Source organism: Dasypus novemcinctus, chromosome 27 (assembly GCF_030445035.2).
Source record: "Dasypus novemcinctus isolate mDasNov1 chromosome 27, mDasNov1.1.hap2, whole genome shotgun sequence".
NCBI lineage: Eukaryota > Metazoa > Chordata > Mammalia > Cingulata > Dasypodidae > Dasypus > Dasypus novemcinctus.
In genome coordinates, this window is record NC_080699.1 from 29,202,668 (window position 1) to 29,221,651 (window position 18,984).

Genomic DNA, 18,984 nt, shown 5'->3' on the forward strand with positions numbered 1-18,984 from the left:
CTTACATCCCATGGGGCAGATGGATGGAAATATCTTGCTTGCAGCTGTATATACTCTCTGTTTTTTGGGATGGGTGTTGTCCATCATCATCATTTTGCTAGTTGTTCTGGGTGAGACTGATGAACTGGAGAGTAGGTTTTGCAACACTGCTGAAATTCAGGGCTTAACTGGCATATGAACACACCAAAGATTTAGGCCTCTGGGACATATATTTAATAAGTATCATGCTAATTATAGGTTCAAATAAAAGGGGCAGAAGAGTCATGTTTAGAGAATTATAAAGGAGTCTAACTCTGTTACATTGGGGAGCATATATTCCAAGGTAAAGTTCACTGACAGGGTGCGAAATTCCTGAGATTGTCTGCCCTGCCTATAGTGTCTAGATGACTCTAGAGCCCTCATGAGCACCCCTGTCTGAGGCACTGTTTACTGTGGCAGTCAATGAGATCCTCTTGAGACATGCATAAGTGTAACCTTGAGAATGACCTCTCAACTCACTTTGAAATCTTTTAGCCATGAAACTCATTTGTATTTAATATTTTCCCCTTTTGATCAAGGTTTTTTTCCAAATGCACTGCTAATTGCTGCTTGGTAATAATCCCTCAGTGCCAGGGAGGCTCATCCCTGGGAGTCATGCCCCATGCCAGGGGGAAGGTAGTGAGTTTGTATGCTGAGTTTGGTTAGAGAGAGGCCACAATTGAACAACAAGGAGACTTTCAGGAGGTAACTCTGAGGCAATATATAATACTAGGCTAACCATCAGTGTCAAAGGCCTGGTGTTAAATAATAACTTTACAGTGGGGAAAACTGATAAACACTACCTCAGCCTGGTGTTCAAGGTCAACATCAACAGAGGTATGCCATGTTGGTAGTATATATCCTGGATTTGATGTGATGAAATGGTACTTTACCTCTGTACTCTTCCTCCTCCAAACCCATAATCCCTCTCTAATTATGAGGAAAACATCAGACAAATCCCTGTTGAGGGACATTCTGCAAAATATATGGCCAGTATTCCTCTGTCTTAGTTTGCTCAAACTGCTATCACAAATCCCGCACAGTGGGTTGACATAAATAATGGGGGTTTATTGTCTCACGGTTTCAGAGGTTAGAAAGTTTGCCTCCCACTGCATTGGTAGTCTTGTGGCGTTGGCCTACTGCAATCCTTGGCTTTCCCACAGTGGCTATGTCCTCTCCTTTCTCACTTCTGTGATTTCCAGTTCATTTATAAGGCCTCCAGTAATCCAGATTAAGAGCTCCCCTTGTTAGGCTGGGGACCACCTTACCTGACCTCTTCTAGTGACTCCATTTACAATGGTTTCACACCCACAAGAATGCAGATTAAGATTAAGAACATGACTAAAATGGGTGTTTAATTCAATATACCACACCCTCAAGATGATGATCTGTCAAGAGTGTCAAAAACAAGGAAATATAAATTGAAGATTTAGCATCATGACTTTGAGGTCTGTGGTTTTATTTGTAAATTTACAATTGTTGTTTTTGCAAGGACAAATGTATTTCTTTATTAAATAACGTACAATAATGGTGAATGTACCAAAATGCTGTCACTTAACTCTATGAGAGGTCTGCATTTTAATTTATAGTTTACTATTTATTAGATGTTCATATGTTGATCATAGATCAAATTTGTTGCTGTCTATACAGATAATTGTAGAAAGCTCATAGAATATGTTCTTTAGGATAGGTGGATTATTTCTATAGTTAAAATGGGAAAGTTTGTTCAGCTGGTTTAAGGTATTGATGGCCATTTGGAAGTAAAATTCCTCAAGTATGCATAGGTGCACTTACATAGACTTTGCTTAATGAAAATGTCAGTTCTCATAGTAACTGATTCATTTGTCTATTTTTAAAAGGCTAATTTTAGGCACTTTTTTTTTTAAATTACACATCAAGCAAAGTCATATTAAGAAACCTAAAGAATCATGACCTGAGTAATTTTTTAAACCATTTCCTTTTTGGCCTGGAGTAGATCGTTTACCTGTTAGACTTTAGACTCTGAACCCAAAATGTAAATATAATTTGAAGATGCTCATGAGGGAAGTGAGAGTATATATTTGTTAGAACTTAATCCTTTAAAATAGAAAATTATCCTAGTACATTTTTGAAAATACATCTTTCTTTTTCAGTTCTGAAAATGTAAAAGAACAGATTAAATGGTAATGTCATTTTAAGTGTTGATTATGAGATAAGTTTAATTAATCTGCTTAGCATTTATCTTACCTATATCTTTCAAAACTGTGAACAATCAGTTGGATTGCCAGTCCAGGAACCATAGTCTTTTTATTTAGAAAGGCAACCCAGAAATTCTGGGCCAGAAATGTGGTCTGTTAACGCATAGAGGTTTGGAGTGTCTAGTTTTGCCGGTGTAGATAGGCATGTATTTGCATTTTTGCATTTGTAAAATCAGAAAGCAATTTTTCAAATAATGTAAATGTAATATATTAGTCTACTTATAAAGGTACTTGGGCAGAATCCAAAGCTGCTAAAATGTTGATTATGAAAAATGTATCTTGTGTTAAGGATGGATTTTGCAACTTGTTAGAACCAAAGGAATTAAAAATTTTGGTTAGTATTTCAAATTGTCTTCTGAACAGGAGTTTCTTAAATACATTGGTTTTGATAAAATGAAGCTCAGTTTTCAAGATTTATGCTAATCATAAAGTGAATGAATGCAAAAACACCTTGTAATTTCATATGGAGTTATTAAAATTAGATTTACTGGATTATTGGCCTAAAAAGAATGCTACTATATATTGGTTAGAATACATCTAAATAGTTTACATTTAAAAAATAATCAGTACACTTTCTTTAGACTTTTATTTCAACTGTGAGCCTAGATTACTTTGCCAAATGTATTATTTTCATAATGCAATAAAATATAAATTAGGAAAAAAAAGAACAGAAGGAAAGTCTGGCAAATTGTCACAGCCAGGAAGAGCCCAAGGAGATATGACAATGTATTGTGGGATCCTGGATAGGCTCCTGGAGCAGAAAAGGACATTAGATAAAGACGAAGAAAATCTGAATAAACTCTGGGCTTCAGTTAATAACACATGATCACTATTAGTTCATCAATTGTGGCAAACACACCATATTAATGTAAGATGTTAATGATAGGGGAAATTGTGGAGTCAATAGGAACTCTGGGCATTATATTCACAACTTTTCCGTAAATGTAAACCTATTCTAAAAAAAGTTTATTTAAAAAATAGCTGTGTTCAAATCAATTCATAAAAAGATCATCTGGCATCCTGGGGGCTCCCTGCTCTCCTTGGACCCCCCCAAATAGCATTCCAGTTTGTTCTTAACATTTCTAGAAATGGGTATTCCCCTCCCTAAACACAACTTTTTTTTCCTTTTTATATGGTTTTACTACTGTCATGATTCTTAGAATTTTTTTTCCTTCCTTTTCTGGTCTGTTAATCTGCTGTATCACTCTGCTGCCTATCGTCTTTTTTGTTTGTTTTGGGGTCAAATCTGTTTTCTATAATTTTAATCTATTATTTTTAGGTCTACACATGCCAAATACAGCTTTTTCATGGTAATTTTTCAATTTCTTGAAGACAGATACTTCCCCTCCCACTCCTGTGCTCATTTCCTGAATAGGATAAATATTCTACATCCTCCCGGCTGGTTGATAAGGGCAGGCAGCCTGGCACTCCTCTTTGATCCCATGTAGGCCAGTCCTTTGGCCATTCTACATTATCCCACGTATAAGCTCCCTCTTCTCTTTGCTTTCTTCCCATCCCTCTTGGACTCGACCCTTTCTTTAGCTCCTTTCTCCTGAAAACCCGTGGCTGCCACGCCCATTGTCCTTTTATCGAACCCACCTTGCAGCCCCAGCCCATATCCATGCAACTGCCCACCTGTCTTCCCGTGGCTGTTGAGTGCTACTGAAGGTCATCACAGGAGCACATGAGCTGGTTCCCTCTCGATGTGTGGTTTCTAAGCTAAATGTGGCCTTTCGTGCTGTACATCAAAAAAATTTTCCCCTATCCAGTTCAATTATTTCCTCTCTGTGGTTATTTCACATTCCATTTTCCTTAAACCCACAAGCCCACAAGTTTCGCCCACTTCATCTCAGTTCATAAATCCTGAGTACTCTAAAAATGAAATAGCAGTCACAAGATAAGGAATCCTTGGACTTCCTAACCCTGTGCCTCGGAGCTTATTTGCAGCTCTCCCTCCCTTTTGAGTTTCCTCTTCTCTTACCTAAGGCTCATTTCACCATCAGTGTTTTGGATCTCATCCCTCCTGCCTTCTCAGACCCTGTTTAATCCACTGTCCCTTATAGATCTGACTTTTGGTTTCCTTGCCGAAACTGATCTTCTCAGGGTTACCAAAGTCCTCTTTATCATCTTGATTTTACCTGATTTTATTAAATATTTATCAAGCATTTACAATGGACCAGACACTGAACTACGCAGTGGATATACAATGATGAGAAAGGCAGACAGAACTACGTTCTCATCAAGCTGCAATATGTGTGCAGGGAGCAGCAGGGGAGGAGGATAGATAATGAAAGAACAAGTGGATTTATAAAATGATAGGGCTGAGTGATGAATGCTGAGAAGAGAAGTAAATCAGATTAAGGCGAAAGGTAATTATTTTATCCGAGTGATCAGAGACGTCCTTTCTGAGAAGGAAGCATCTGAGCTGAGATCTGATTGAAGTGAGGGACTGGGCCATTCTTGAATCTGAAGGAAGAGAATGCCAATCAGAGGGAACAGCAAACACAATGACTCAGAGGTAGTGCACATGGTGTCTTCTAGGAATGGCAAGAAGACTCATGTAGTTAGGTCAGAGTGAACAAGTTAGAAGGGCCAGGTGAGACTGGAAGGAGAGGCAAGGGCCAGATCATATACATTTGACCTTTAAACATATTCTTGTATTAGCTTCCAGGTTTTTCTCCTACTTCTCATGCTACTCTGCTTAAGTCTCTTGCAGATTCTCTTCTGCATGTCCTCTATGTATTGATAATCAGCAAGATTCTATCCTAAGCCACCCTTTTTCCTGAACTTGAAAAGGTTCGTTGATTCTGGCTATTCTGAGTTTCAGATTCATTCTGGTGACTCTCCTCCGACCAAACTCAGGCTTTTTGATAGCTTAATGGTAATGTGGCCCAATGTTCATATATGATCTGACCAAGCAAGGATGAAAATGGAATTCTCTCCTCCCTCTTATTTTTACATCCTGTAGTGCTGTTAATGTAGTCTAAGGCTGTGTTAACCATCACTGTTGCCCCAATGCCCAGTGACTGTTGAATGAATTAATGAATTCAATAAAAGAAAGAGTTCATCCCTTGGCAGCCAGTTCCCATTATGGCTAATAGTGACTATTGCTCTTATATCCCTTTGTTCCTCGAGATACATTTGCAAACCTACATAGGCTATCTGGGAGTCTGCTACATTTCATCTTGCTATGTTTGAGGCTTTCAAGATTTTTGACATTTTGTCACAAACACTGTGATCACTTTCCCTGTGAGTTTTGTGTCATCCTCGATTTTGACAGGAATGCCTTTTGTATCTTAACTTCAGTCATTGATCAGACTGTTGAACAGGATGAGGTGAGAGACACAGAGAACGCTCCAGCATATGTAATCATCTAAACCCTGCTCTGTAATTGACTGCACTTTTAAAAGGGAGTGGATGTGGCACGTGCCCCTGAGCGCCTGCATCCCACAAGGGAGGTCCTGGGTTAAAAACAAACTACAAGCAAAGCAAACCGAAAACCAACACAGGGAAGCTGATGTGGCTCAGTGGTTGAGCACTGGCTTCCCACATACGAGGTCCCGGGTTCAATCCCCAGCCCCTGGTACCTCAAAACAAACAAACAAAAAAGTAGAATAACGGGATAATTTATTTCAGGTGGTAGAAGGGAAGTGGAGGGTCATTAGTCGAGCCTGCTTAGGAAACTGAGACTCTGTAGGTTAAGTGTACCCCAACATCACACAGCTGATTAGTGGAAGGGGCATGGGGGGGGGAGGACCTCAAAGCCTAGCGAGTTAAAACAATAATAAACACTTTTGACCCCACACGGTTCCTGTGGGTGAGAGACAGAGGAGAAGCTCGGCAGGCTGGTCTTGGCCCAGGTTGTCTCAGCATGTTGTCAGCTGGGATGTCAGCCGGGCCGCCGGTCCTCTGAAGCTTTGGGTGGGGCTGGAGGATTCAACTCCAAGACAAAGTGCTTGGCACGTTTGTGCTGGCTGTGACGGATACCTCCACTCTTCACCAAATGCGCCTTTCCACGGGGCTGCGTGAGGTCCTTACACGGGGGCAGCTAGCTTCTCCTGGAATGAGTGATGCAAGAGAGAGAGGAGGGAGGAGGCCACAGTGTCTCTCATGAGCTGGCCTCAGAGTCCTAGACGCACGTTTCTGTATTGTCCTATCAGTCTCATGGGTAGCCTTTTTTAATGTGGAAGGAGACTCCACGAAGGGTACAGATGCCAGAAGGTGGGGGTCACCGGACCATCCTGAGGCTGCCAAACACTCAGTTGAGGCTCCTTTTTCCTTTGCCTGGTGAAAAGCCATAGCCTTTCAACAATTTTTCCGTTGTTGGTTTCCTTCAATTTCTTCCCCTTTCCAGTGCAAATCACATAAAACTGCCTGAGGAGTCTTGGTAAAATAAAACTCTGACGATATTATCCTTGTTCTCCTTTCTTGCCTTGTGATTTTTAGAGAATTAAAGGTTTCTTATTGCCAAGATGATCATATAATTTGTCATCAAATCTTTAACATTTTTGAGAATTAAATGGGGTGCTATTAGTCATTATGTGTGACCAGAGACATAAATTAATATTAGCTCAAGAAAACCAGGACTTGTGGTTATCCCATTGTCTGCCACTTAAGAATAAGAAGATTATTCTGTCTGTGTTTTGTTCTGGTCACAGCTCTCTCTTTCATCTTTTTCTCTCTTACTATTAGCCTTGATTTTCCTTCTGCTATTTTGAATGATACCATTTTGTGTTTACCAAATATGACCAGGTTTTAACACTCCCCTCCCTTTGCTTATGCTATTCCTTCCAAGTAATTGTTCTCTCCGTTTCCATTATCTCATTGCTGCCGACCACTATTCCAATGCTACAATTGCAATCTCCTCCCAAGAGTGATCTTTTGTCTCAAAATCTCCATGATAATTTTTACCTCTTCTATCCTTGCCCTCTTTCCCTGTACTTTCCTTCTTTTCTCAAAGAATTATTGAGCAGCTTCTAGGTGGTAAGTATTGTTTCAAGTACTTCCTCATCATTTAGCATAAACTCTTTTATTTTTTGTAAATTTAAAAAGGTTCTTTGTGATTATTTTTTGATTTATTGCTATTTTTCTTTCTAATTTGGTTTATTTATATTCTTTTTTCAATTTTATTGGTACATATTAATAAAGTATACATTTCATCCAAAGTGTACATCAGTGGTATTTGGTATAATCACACGGTAGTGCATTCATCAATTCAATCATTACAGAACATTTTCATGTTCTATACAGAACACGAAAAGATGTTTAGAGCAATGGTTCAAGTTCTAAGTACTTCCACGGCATTTAACATAAACTCTTTCTTGTTGCTATTTGTGTACTGGTCTTGTGGCCTACAAGTTTATAATTCCATGAGTATGGGACACTGTCATACCCATATGGTAAAAATGAACCATTGTTTGATTGAGCACTGTAGGTCTTTGATAAATTGTGGTTTAATTTTTAAAAAAGATTCTGGAAAAGTAAGTTTCTGAAAAGATCATCTTGATTTACATATTAAGGAAGAGCTTCTCTGTTAAGAGTGGTTTTCTTTCTTAGCTGAAAAACAAATAAAAGCAAATAGTAAAATTTTGGAAATGCATAAAGGGAAACCAGGGGTTATCCTTTCTTTGAGATCAAGAAATGCTTTCCCTCTGGCTATATGGCCAAATGACTCCTGGACTCATTTCTCAAGGAAGGAATTAATTTTCACATTTTTTTCCTTCCCCTATTGACCTGCCTTACCCAAAAGGACAAAGGAAACAGAGCTTCCCCAGATGAACTGTGGGTTTTACTTATTATCCAAGATGTCAAGTACATCAAGTAGGGGTTTTCGACCTTAGCTGCTCATTAGAATCAACTGAGAAGGGTATAAAAATCAAGACTGCACCTCGGACCAAATAAATTAGGAACTTTGGGGAGGAGACTCAGACATCAGTATTTTCAAAGCTCCTTGAGTGATTCCAACGAGTAGTCAAGGCTGGGAACCCCTGTGCTCAACCAAAGAGTGCTGGTTGGGTAGCGAAGAGGCCCGAGTTGCTCAGTGACCTTGGGTTAGTTTATTTATCTCTTCTGGGTATAGCCTTTCTGTGAAATAGCATTTCCCTTTCAGATTGTTTGCTGATCTGCTGAATTGCCGAGACAATCAAAGGCAGTGCCAGAGAGAAAAGGCAACTAGAAATATAGCCTCTGAGAACCGTTTTACCCTAAAAGACATTAATTGCTATTTCTTTTTAGAAATGCCTTGGTTATTCTTCAGGAAAATGATGAGTGTACTTAGTGGAGAGTAAGGCTTCTCTCTCCCTCCTCACCACTTCTTCCTCCTCCTTTATTCAGCACCATTCCATGGAAAAGTCTGCTTGTTTGTTCCCCTTGATTCATCCCATTCCCTGTGGCTGAGAAGGGCTGCCCTGTGTGTCCTGCTGCCCGCTGCCCTCCAAGATGTCCTGGGCTCACAGAGGCCTGCCTGTCCTTGACCCAAGCCAGGCTCCTTCATGGTCAGCCAGAATAGCTCAGTGCCCGGAGACAAGGTCTTTTCTTCAGAGCACATCTATCCAGCATCCTCTTGGAATATTTTGTGCATTTTGCTCTGCTTTGGGCAGGGGAACCCAGAAACTTTGCTCATTCTCTAGCATTATTGGGTTAATAATAGCTAATATTTATTGAATATTTTGTGTGAGCCAAGCTCTTTATCCATACAATCCTATTTCATATTCGCACCAATCTAGCAAGATGGGTGCTATTATCCATTTTATAGATGTGAAGCGGAAAACAGAGAGAAAGAGATGGAGCAACTCACAAGGGAACGACCTCCTCCTTGAACCCACGAAGTCTGGAAACAGCTTTAAAAAAGGCAGACAATGTTCCAGGCATGGCTCAAAGCAATTTATATTTAACTCATTTAATCCCCATAACTACTCTATGAAGTAGGTTATGTGATCCACATTTTATGGGAAGCAGATGTGGCTCAACTGATAGAGCATCCACCTACCATATGGAGGGTCCAGGGTTCGATACCCAGGGCCTCCTGACCATGTGGTTCATGCGCAGTGCTGCGGTGTGCAAGGAGTGCCATGCCACACAGGGGTGCCCCTGCATAGGGGAGCCCCACGTAGAAGGAGTGCACCCCTCAAGGAGAGCCATCCTATGTGAAAAAAGTGCAGCCCACCCAGGAGTGGCACTGCACACACGGATACCTGATGCAGCAAGATGACACAACAACAAAAAGAAAAGAAATGAAGACACAGTGAGGTCAAGTAACTTTCCCCACCGCCACACAGGTAATTTGTAACTGAACAAAACTTGAAGACATGTGAACAGGACATTCTTTGAGATTGACTTAGTGGTAGTCCCAAATGGCACAGAATTCTCCTCGTATCCTCTATTACATTAAGGAAAACAAGAGACCTTTGGCTGTCTGCCCATAGACATCACAGTGAACCCCTGGACATGCGGGGGTGCTTCCCAGGTTCCCAAGCACGTTCCTGTCCACTCTGGGTCCCCTCAGTTGCCCCAGGAGGCGGGTGTGGACTGACAACGCTGCGCAGCGCTCACGCTCTCCACGCTGGGGTCTGCTGCTGCCTGCCATGTTGGCGCATCCCACTTACCTTCCTCACAAAGGCGCTCCGCGAGCAATGGAGCCAGGAGTGGGGCCCTGGGGTTTCCTCCTCCTGGAGACCAGAAGGAGCGAGGACAGGCAGGCCACCCAAGTACTTGGAGGAGAATGGCTTGTGATGAGAAGGGCCGAGGGTGGAAGGCTGGCTGAGGGCTTAATGGGGGGCAGAGTGAATTGGGAAAACACAGTGTCCATTGGGAGCCCCGTGGAGAGAGGCAGCCTCCTCGAGGGCTTGTGAAACTGCACCCGCGACCACCAGCCCAGCCGCTCATTTTGAAGGAGAAAGCTGTCCTCTGACTTAGTGCTGACGGCTGGGGTGTCCTAATAACCAGCTAGATAATAATAACTGTGGTGATAATAATTGCTATTATTACAGGCATACCTCAGAGACATTGCAGGTTCAGATTCAGACCACCACAATAAAGTGGATACCGCAGTAAACCGAGCCACACAAATTTCTTGGTTTCCTAGTGCATATAAAAGCTATGTTTGCACTATACTGTAGTGTAAGTGTGCGATAGCATTATGTCTAAAAAAAACAGTGTACATACCTTAATGTGACACAGAGACATTAGGAAGCACGTGCTATTGGTCAAATTGTTCTGATAGACTTGCTCAGCACAGGATTGCCCAAACCTTCAAGTTGTAAAAAAAAGTGGTATTTGCGAAGTGCAATAAAACAAGGGCAATAAAACAAGCTATTTCTGTATTATAACTATTATTAACCAACCTGTATTGAATACTTACTGCATGCCAGATACTATGCTAAGAACTCTGACAGGTTATCTCCTTTAATTCTCACACCATGAGGCAGGAGCTATTATTATCTTCACTTAGTAGATAGGAGAGTGGGGTTAGAGAGGTTAGCTGAATTTCCCAGTGTCATGGCAAGGAGGTGGCAGAGTCAGGGTTCTGCAGCCGGGTCTATTTGGCTCTGCAGCCAGGGAAGTCCTAGCCATTGTACTCTCCTACCTCCTGGGCATCTAGGATAGATCTCACCATTACAATGTCTCTATCTTTCCAGATTTAGAATCCTAGAATCCCATACTTTCAGCTGCTGAGGAATTAAAGGTGACTTTTTTAAGAGCACTTTAACAAAAAGCACAGATACAGGAAACCATACACAAGCAACAGAACTCTGCCACTCACCTCAAGAGCCCCTTCATGTGCCCTGACTTGACACAGACTATTCCCTCCCCCAAAGTAATCCCTCTCCTGACTTAGAGTAGTCACTTTCTCGTGTTTCCTTGCAGTTTGATCATCCAGTTATGACTCTCTCCAAATGCTAGTCTTGTCCCTTTAAAAATGTCAGTCTGTTACTCTATAGATTCACTTTTCATCCCTTTCTATTCCTTAAACTTAATTTATTGAAGGACCTTGGGCATTTGACCTGTAGTTTCCCAGTCTACATTTGGCTGATTGCATGCTTTCAGTGAAGTTCCTGTTCCTGTGTCCTCTTTGTGTCTGGATACAGAACCTAGATCTGATCGAGGTTTGATCTTCTGGCAAGATTATGAGTGGTGATGTACTCTTTTAGCACATAATGTCTGCTTGTCTCTCTTCTTGTGATCTTAGTACTCATTGATGCCTGATGGCTAGATTCACCAACTCACTGGATGTTGCAAAATGATGATATTCTACTATTTCGTTTTCATGTATTTGTTGGAATACTTTTTAAAAAAGATGCTTCCCTTCAACAGCTGATTACCTAGTATTGTGGTTCATATAGGAAAAGCAGGATAAGTGCTGCTTACCCTGTTTTTTTATTTGCCAGTTTTCAAGATAATGAATCAATTCCTTATTATTCACTGAAGGTGACCAATTTGTTGTTGTTTTAAAAAATCGAATCTCTTATTTTAAAAATGAGATAACTGAGATTCAGGGGGGCATAAATAGTTGACTCAAGGCCATACAGCACATTGGTGGCAGAGCTAGGGTTAGGATGGCACACTCCAGCCTGTCACTCATTCTGTCTTTCTCTTTCGGGAGCAGAAACCCCAGACTTGGAATCCTAGTTTCAGAAGCTGTCCCTGAGAAGATCTGAAATGACCAATAACTACTCTAAGCACTCCCCCATGTCTCTCCTGGCAGGCTGCAGCCAGGTTGAGACCCACTGGCGAGGGGTGGGGGCAGCCTGCAGCTTTTGACCTGCGCCTGGGAGGAGCTGAGTTGCCAACCCTGGAAATTCTGCCTGGTATCATGGGAATGTGCCCAGGCTGCTGTGGGGACAGTTTTTAGTCCTGGCTGCCACAAAGGTCCCCCTGGCCAAATAATGTTTCACTGATTGTTAGCAAGAAAATGGGAAGCCTGAGTAGAAAGTTCCAATCTGTTAGTTAGAAGGGAAATAATTGAGAAACTGCCTCCTCCCCGCCCCTCAATGTTAACTATCAGTTAGGAGAGAGTTCGAGGGGAGGGTATTTAGTAGAGGAATTCAGGGGAGGAAATGGGGGTGAAAATTATCAAATAAAGTTAAGAGAAAAGGGGGGAATGTATTGTAAGGCTGTGTGTGTGTGTGTGTGTGTGAGAGAGAGAGAGAGAGAGAGAGAGAGAGAGAGAGAGAGAGAACTACCCCCTTAAGACTGATCAGCAGACCATCTGTTCGCACCTACTTCTGTAGCTGCTGACTTTCTCAGACCCACCTACTTGACCTGCCCTAACCCCTTCTCTGCTCCTCTTTCTCCTGCTGCCACCACCCTCCCCCCTCCCATGCTTCTAGGGCAAGGGAGAGGGAAGGCAGCAGACCCAGTGGGAGATAAGGACATGCTATGTCATGGTAGTATGCAAGTCCCTACTAACTTGTGGGTTAGAGAGCCGGTCAAGGCCAAGGCCAAGGCTGCTGCCAATGACTAGTCTGTTTTCTGAAACACACTGTTGTTACTTTTGCAGGAAAGGAGGGCTGCTTGGACTGGACTCTTGGAAGCTGAAACTTGAAAGTGGGAGACAGTGCCTGTACCAAGTCACAGAATTAGGATTGTTGGGTCATAAGGGGTCCCAAAAAGCTTATCACTCTCATTTTCTCCCTTGGCAAAAGATTCTGAAGGACTTCAGCCTAGGCAAGATGCTATAGTGGAATGTTTTTCAAATGTCAGATTGTGAAATTAATTTAGTGACCAGGATATTATTTTTAAAATGAAATAGAATAGAATAGATAATAGCCCAGGGTGCATTACCTGGAGAAGGTGAGTATTGTTTCATGAACTCTTTTCAGTAAGGTGTGTGTGTGTACTGGGTCACAGTGTATTTCTTACTATGGGTAAAATTTTGAATGTCATTGCTCTTTTAGAAAATGTCAGGAGTAGAGACTTGGAGTCACTGTAGACTCTGTCATTAAAGAGCTCTGTGACCTATGGTGAACTGTTTAACCTCTCTGAGCCTCACTTTCCTCATCTGTGGAGTGAATGGATGAAATCAAATGGGATCAGACTGATGATTTGTAAGGTTCCATCAGCCCTCAAATTTTATAATTTTTAAGATAAAGAGAATTCAATCTGTTTTTAGCAATTCTCAGTGGAGGTTATATTCTCTCTCAATAAATACTGACTTGCACCAATATGCAATAATTTGCATTAAGAAGTACTTCTTTCTCTGTAGGCTCAGTTCATTTGTTCATTCATTCATTCACCAAATATGTTTCCATGTCCCAAACACTCTTTGTAGGTGCTGGAATTCAACACAAAAATCCCTGCAAGTGTGGTGCTTATCTTAGAAATCTCTGCAATGGTTTAGTTTTGTTTGTTTGTTTTTTCTAATTTACCGTACATCAAAAGCAGAACAACAACAGCAAAACAAAGAAATTTCTAGAGGCTTGAGGGACTAGTTATCATTTGTCCAACAATTAAATCGGACCTTCAGTTTTTCTTTCCATGAAGTGGGAATGTAATCATGGAATGCTAGTGATGCAAGGTTTGAAAGAACTTCTGAAGGTCTCTGTTGTTTTCACTCAGAAGGTTGTCCTGACCTGATAACCCCAAATAAATGAAAATCTGAATATTACAGAAATGATTATTTTCCTCTCATGGTCTTTTTTTTCTGAGGGGGGTGGCTTTTGAAACCACAGAGCACTCGCTGAAAGGCAATTCACTTGAAAAGGTTGAATATCTGCTTCTTGACATACTTACCTGCGCTCTGGAAAGGGCTGAGAAGCCACCTTCAAGGACTTTGGGAATGGAGTGGCATCGTTCTGGCTGGATAGACCAAGGACACATTTTTTGGAGGAGGGGTTGGACAAAGTAGAGCCTACAGCCTACCTCGGCTACTAGGCAGCTGCATTCAGCACGCTCTGGTTCCTGGGAAGAGCCTTACGCCAGCTGTGGGGGCGGTGGGCTCTGGACTCACCCTGGCCACTAGAGGGCATTCGGAGCCTAATATTCCAATAACAACCAATGGCCATTTTCTGTCTGAGTTAGACCAGCCTGGCAGTTTCAAACAGGACTGGTTTCACGACCTCCTCCAGGCAAGGTGGATAGAGTCGGAATCCCAGAATGCCAGGGCAACTAGCAGGCTCATCTCCAACATAAAAAAGTGGAGGTCCACGCACTGACTCAGCAGCTGTGGATTGAGTGTCGTTTATGCACCAAGTGCTGACCTAGACTCTGGGACCTCAACCTCTGACACGGAGAAGCCTCGGCTCTCCAGAGGCTCCGCCTGCTGTCTGGGTTTTCTTTTGTAGACAACAGGTGAATGGCCAGTTCCCCGTTGGGGTCCCACCTGGTCCTGAACGAGGGTGGTGAGGTTGTTTTCTTACGGTGAGAAGAAAGCTCTCAGGATTAAGATAAAAAATACTGACAATGTCAAAGGAAAGAATATAGATCTCAGTGGATGGGATTTAGGAAAGAATGAGGGAAGGATCCTGGAATCCACTCTTCTCCCCAGCACTTGAGCCAGCAGACATTGTCTACAGGACAAATGGAGAAAATTTGGCAAGACTGTCTAGGCTCTAAGGCACTGATGGGTAATGAGCATTTATAACAAGTGGAGTCCACTGGGATGCATGGGGATCTGCTAGGATGATTTGGGTTAATTCTAAATTGCTGAGCATTAATTCATTTGGGAAAATCCTGCCTCCCAATGCTGACATTGACCCAATCTGGCAATTTTTAGATTCTTGTGCTTTCCTAGACTAGATCACTGATGAAAAGAAGTACTTTCCACTACAGCTGAAAATAGAATGCTCCTTGTAATCTCCAGATAAATTGTGATACGCATTCTTTCAAAAGACTAGATATAATAGGATAAAGGCTGAGCTGATCTATAACCTGCCCTCTATTAAATTTTATCTGCTATTTGCCCAGAGGCAGTGCTGATTAGAGTAATCTTTACCAAGAGCCAAAGGAAAAGAAATATAACTATAATTTGATCACATAGGTGTTATTAGGCAGATAAGAGACCTGCGAACTGGAATTAAGGAGACTTGGGGTCAGGGCAGGGCGGAGGTGAGGAAGATTTGGGTTTCCAACACGTTGTTTTACTATGTAACTAGACAAGCACTTTGAATAATGATGATAATTTGTAAAGGGCACACCTGGCCTGAAATCCTTTGTCCCTTACTGTGCGACTCGTACTAGTCAAATTCTTTCCTTAATCCTGTTTTCTCATCTATAAAGTAACATTATATTTATCCTGCTTCCCTTATTGGGGTATTATAAAACTCATGTTGCTAACATGGGTAGATGAGTTGTTTAAATTATAAAGTGCAGTATAGAAGTGGATTTTTGTTATGGTAGTTATGCCTCATCTGAGGAGATCAGACTACATGAGATCTGTCTCGCCTGATCCCTAAAATTCCCAGTTCTCCTTGTCTGGACCCTGTCAAGCACTTGTACTTGCCAGCTGGGATACTTCCGGTTTTTATCTGCTTTGTCTGCCCTTCCCCTGTTTCTGAGAATGAGATCCTATTGTCAATTGTTTTTTGCCTAGCTGTTTAAAAATGCTCTCATTGTCCAGGCTTGTAGGTGCTGAGTTACCATAACACAGCCTAATTACCTATTGGCAGATATGTGAAATTTGCTAGCTTGGAACTCAAGGACCTTTGCCTACAGCTAATGTGTCTTCCTGTAAACACTGAGGATTGCTTATATGCCTTATTTCAGCCTTTTAAGTTGGTGACTTAGGTGCCTAAAAATACAGTTCTCAAAGAACAAATAACAGTAAGACCCACAACTGACTGCAAAAGTAAAAGGCTTTACAACATTTACAATATTCTTTCTCCAAAGGCAGTGCTCTCTTCCTTTCCTTTATGGTGATAATAGGCCCATGACGTTGTCCAGTGAGTTCCAATTCGTTTCAAACTGTGGTGGAGTTAGAACTGTGGAGTCCTAAGATCAGATTTTAGAAATGGGTTCTCCATTCCTGCTCCCTTCCCCTCTTTGAATAAGCTCCAGGAGGCAGCAGGAAGGCCGAGGCTGCAAAGGTCGTGGTTGTGAGGTTAGGGACTAGACTTTGAGGACTCAAGGAACACATGTTTGTGGGGTATAAGAAAAAAAGGAATTTATAGATGCAGAAGAAGAGATAGGGGCAGGGGCTAGAAAAGGGAAGAAAGCTTATTGAGAAGAGAAGAAAAGAAAGAAATGGAGAGGAAAAGGGGAGTGAAAGAACCAGGATGAGGGAGAAGGGAGGAAGGTAAGGGTCCTGGGATGAGACTTTACCCCAACTCCCTATGGCGCCAACAGAAACAAGCATTTCAGAGCAAAGTCAGCTGTGCCCAGATATCCTTTAGATGTTCCCTCCTGCTGTGGTACACGAGGCCCAGTGAACCAGCTGCCTGCTGCCGTCACTGTTCCAGCCGGCAGCGGCAGCCATAGCCCGCACCCCCTAAAAGCAGTGCAACCCACTCCTCCACTTCTGAAGGCCTGGAAAATCATCCACCTATTCAGGGGTTGAGGGAGGGCAAGAAAGTCCTAGAAGGAAGGTGCTAGCAAAGAGAACTTCACAATTCCTTGCTCTAGGGAGGGGCTGTGATAGAGGCAAGTGAGCAGAGAATGGGTCATTAAAAGACCTGAGTTCAGGTGCCCACTCTGCCACTTAGTTGCTGAGTGGCTTCTAGGCAAGGCTCAGTTTTCTTACCTTCACACATACCTCGTGGCTTATTGTAATGGTTTATTGAGCTAATGATGGAACCCCTACAGTGCCTTGTATCCCTGTTAGAGCACTTTCCAGGTTGAAATTTCTGGAGCGCTCATCTTCTTTACTTGGTTATGTGCTTACTGGGGGCAAGATTCTTACAGATTTATCATCTAGCACCATGCCTGGCACATAGCAGGTGTATTAGTCACCCAAAGGGGTGCTGATGCAAAGTACCAGAAATTGGTTGGCTTTTATAAAGGGTATTTACTTGGGGTAGAAGCTTATAGTTATTTAAAAAAAAAAAAAAAAGCTTACAGCTACGAGGACCTAAGAGTCCAACTCAAGGTTGGTTTCTCACCAAAGTCATTTGCCACATGGCCACATGTCGAAGCAAGATGGTGGGCAGTCCCTGCCTGGTCTCTCTTTCCTTCTTCTTCATATGGCTCCATGGGCCCTGCTTCTTCCAATCTCAGCTGTATCCTGGCATAGGGCTTGTCTCTCTTCCTGGGGCTTTAGCTGTTTGAGCCTTCTCCTTTCTGTCACATGGGAGGTCTGAAATGACCAAGTTCTCTTCTTTTCCATCTATGGAGCTTTCTCTCTTCCTGTGTATATTCTTCTCTGGGTCTTCTTGAGTGAGTGTTCATTTATATCAGCCCACCAAGGGAGTGAGGACTCAATCCTGAGTCATGCCCTACTGATGTGGTTGAATCAAAGCCCTAATCTTAACAGGTAATTTAATCAAGACATGCCAGCTGAATCTAATGCATTCAAAGGGTATCACCCCCAGAGGAATAGATTAGTTTGCAAATATATTCTTTCTCTTTTTGGGAATTTATAAATAATCTCAAACTGCCATAGCAGATATGATAAGTATCTGCCATAAATATCTAAAAAATAAATAAATTCAGAAGGAGATGGTTTTCTTTTAGCAATCCCAGTAGGTAGATCTCTAAAAGTTCTAATGTCAGCTCTGGAACTGATCTGGCTACTAGTTATGTTTGGTGTGGCAAATGTGGGATTGGTGTTACATTGACTTAAATTTTATTCCCCCAGAGATTCAGAAACACCCAGGGACCATTTGCACATCTTCAAGTTTTCACTTGAAATAAAGGAGTGTTTTTAATTTGATCTTTTCTTTAGGTTAAAAGCCATTTTATTATTTTAAAGAACAATCAATTATTATGAGCAAATGAATTCTATAATGATACCACTTAATATACCTTAGAAAATGATTTGCTTATTCCATATCATCTACTTGTATATACAAAAATATAATCATATACATAATATTGCAACTTTAGTGTTTGTGCAATTTCATTCCACTTCCAGCAAATGTATACAAAAGCACCCACAGGCTATTTAAATCTACAGTAGATATAGGTTTATATTTGTGAATACTTGCATTTCTCCTTTGAGTTGAAATACTATGATTTCCTTAGTCATTCCATTGTTTGACATGTTGGTTGTTGCTAACTTGTCACTGGTAAAGAAACATTCTCTCTTGAATAACAAATAATTATTATTGCTGTTTACAAAAACAAAGCTAAAGAGCTTTGTTCAGTACCTGTTATGTGCCATCACTGTATCAGATACTTTACCTACGGTGTATCAGTTAACTTTCCCAGCCCATGAAGTGGGTGTTATTTTCCTCTTTGTATGCAAAGGTGAAGCCTAGAGAAGGAAATAGCTTGGCTAAGGGTCACACAGCCAGTGCCTATTAGAGCCTCATTTTTGCTCAGTTCTGCCTAACTCCAAAGCCCCTACTCCTCCCAACCAGGAAACTCTTGGGAGCAGGATTGTAAAGTCAGAAGGAATTACTAGCTTTAGGGATGTAACTACCTTCTTCCTTGTTACTTTCCCAAAGCTTTTTGCTATTGTATGAAGCCCCACCCCCACCCCCCAAGGATACTGTTTTTGCCATAACTTTGCCTGACTCTCTTTTTTGAAGCCCAGAAGCCCCCAAAGACCTACATCCATATTTTTCATTACCTGATCAGTGCTGTTTTTGACATCAAATCCAAATAAATAAATAATAAATTGTAAAAAAATCAAATC